The sequence below is a fragment of the Arachis ipaensis genome, chromosome B9, assembly GCF_059453495.1.
Source record: "Arachis ipaensis isolate K30076 ecotype BB chromosome B9, ASM5945349v1, whole genome shotgun sequence".
Taxonomy (NCBI): Eukaryota; Viridiplantae; Streptophyta; class Magnoliopsida; order Fabales; family Fabaceae; genus Arachis; species Arachis ipaensis.
The window spans coordinates 36,493,817-36,496,393 of NC_142444.1; the positions used below are offsets into that span (position 1 = coordinate 36,493,817).

A 2,577-nucleotide genomic window follows, 5' to 3' on the forward strand; every position below is an offset into this window, starting at 1 on the left:
CGTGTTTGATTTTTCCTTGCACTGAGCAAGGAGTGAAAGTTGGTGAAACAGGTGAGCAGAGTTGGGAAATGGCAGTCAAAACCCACCGATGTATACATTGAATGCAGGAATAAGCGACACAGCTACTGACTCAGAGCGATGAACGTACACTGAACAGAAAGACTTGACATTGAGTTGGCATGGTCGGGAATGGCGATTTGTGTGAATGTCCTTAGACAGTAGGCTAATGTTTTTCGCATAAGGTGTATTGTTTAACAAAATCCAACAAAAGGGAGCACGGGATGAATACGTAGTGAGTTAGTCAAAAATGCCTGACACATGTGGCAACACGGGAATTAAACACTAATGACAATAACAATCTGTGAATGGAATTTAAAGAAAGAAATATTTGATAAATCCAGATTTAGCCAAGTTGTGTAGAATTTTTTTTTTCAACCATTGAACAACTCATTCGATGATATTGAAAAACGTTATTATAACTCTGAAATAAAAGGATCTGTCCCTGTTAATGTATAGAAGAAGAATTAATGTATAGACGTTGTTATGGAAAAAAATAATGGTGAAGATTTTTTGATCTCATGTAAAAATAATACATACAAACCACAAAAATAACCATATAAAAGACAGAAATTTTCAAGTTACAAGTTAATAATGATAAATTATTGAAGGGTTTTTAAGAAGAAAATAAAATAACTATTGAATGGTGTAAAAAAAATGCAATGTAATGAGTTAAAAAATAATTAGTTAAATGGTTTTTGAAGGCAATCTTTAATATAAAAGGAATAAAAATTTGGTTAATGGGTTATTTGATGAAAATAATTTTACTTTAATGCAAGATGGATAAATATTACTTAAAGGAATCAAACGTTGTGAAGAGTGTTATAGATCTAATTTTTCCAAAACCATAATGGGAAGGCGTGTCCGATAAAACAAAAAGTGTAATAGTGCGACCCTAAAGGCTATATACAGATATAACATGATGCCTATTTTATAAATGAGTAACAAGAAATTAATTTTTTTCCACGATTAACGCAGTAGAATCACATCCGATTCTATAGATAGCATTGTCGAAGAGTATGTCAAAGAACGAAAGTACTTTTGACTGGATATGAATAAAATTAATCTAAGCTGTATCCGGTCACTAAATTTAAAGTGCTATAAATTAATGAGTAAACCAGCAGTACATATGAAAATTAATATGACACATTGCTTAAAACCAAGTTCGATATTTGATGGTGGGAGCACACTTTCTGACTTCAGGGAACAAAGCATCAAATACATAGGACATGACAATGCACACGCCAGTTCTTGAGGGAATAAACCATTAGCCTAATGGCGCTTCCTGTTCGAAGCATGTGGTGCTGACTAAAAGGCCTCCAGCCCTACCAAAATAGCACTCTCGAGGCCGACTGAGCTTGGAGCGAACATCAACCTTGTAGCACAGACCAGCATCATCGACAACGTCGACTTGATCAGGTTTAGTCCCAAAAGCCCTTTGAACAAAACTAATTGTGAGGGTCTACAAAACAAATGAGAGAAAATGGTCTAAGAGTAAGATGTGGTGACTACGTAGATGTAGACATGGAGGACAAAAACTGACATAAACTAGACACGGAAACATGGAACGACTGAATAAATCCTTACCAGAATATACTCGTTAGCTTGGTATTTTGTAATCTTTTTGTCGACAACAACAGTCTCACGGTTTGGTAGCAAGCTGTGAAGTGCTCCGGGGTAGGCAAGTGAATAATGACCAAGCATTGAAGCAAAGGCGCGATAGTCAAGAGGTTTGGCAACAAAAGCAGTAACAAAAGTCAAATACATTTCGAGAAGCAACGACAACATGGGCAAATTTTGTATGGTTGATGCAAACTTGATGGTGTATGTATCACCCTTTGGATATATTGCTGAAGGCAAATTAGAGTGGATTGAATCTGGTAACAACAAATCCTCATCATCAGGCAAAGTGGGCACAAAATAAGTGGCAAAATTGCAATAAATATTTCCTAATAGTTCAGCTACAGCTAAAGAGTGGTCCGAGGATACTCCGGCATCTGGGAAACGCACATTCACATCTAGCACATGGAATATAAAGAACTTGGCATTACCAACATAGGCCATAAAGAACCTTCATCTTCCTTTGATGGTAAAGGCATTAGTTAATTGAGGAATCCATCCCACTATTAGGCAAAGAGAAGGAGTCCTGTGGAGTAGCATAGTGAACCGATGGCCTGAGAAATCGACAAATCTAACCTCATCGGCAGTTCAAACCGAAATTCACCATAAAAAACTGGGGGAAGAGCAACTATGGTCTGAAAGTAAAATTCGTGGTTACTACAATATTTTGTCCATCAATCACATATCATAATCTCTGTATCATACGCTTAGGTGACGGAAGAAAGAGACGCACCAAGCAGGAGTCCACACAAAAAAAAAATGCATCTGCGTGCAACTATTGAGAGGAAAAAGCTAGACATGTTTCCTGAAACATAAACGGGTAGTAGCGAAAAGAGCAGTGACTCCATTAGCCAGCAAAATAGTGGCAATCACAAACAACAAAGAAAATGAACGAATGAA

The 2,577-nt window shown here is 36.8% G+C and overlaps 1 pseudogene; it reads right to left on the reverse strand.

Moving 5' to 3' along the window:
* Positions 1-1,324: 1,324 nt before the first annotated feature.
* LOC148544312 (uncharacterized) lies at positions 1,325-2,217 on the reverse strand (annotated as a pseudogene).
* Between the last annotated feature and the right edge of the window lie 360 nt (positions 2,218-2,577).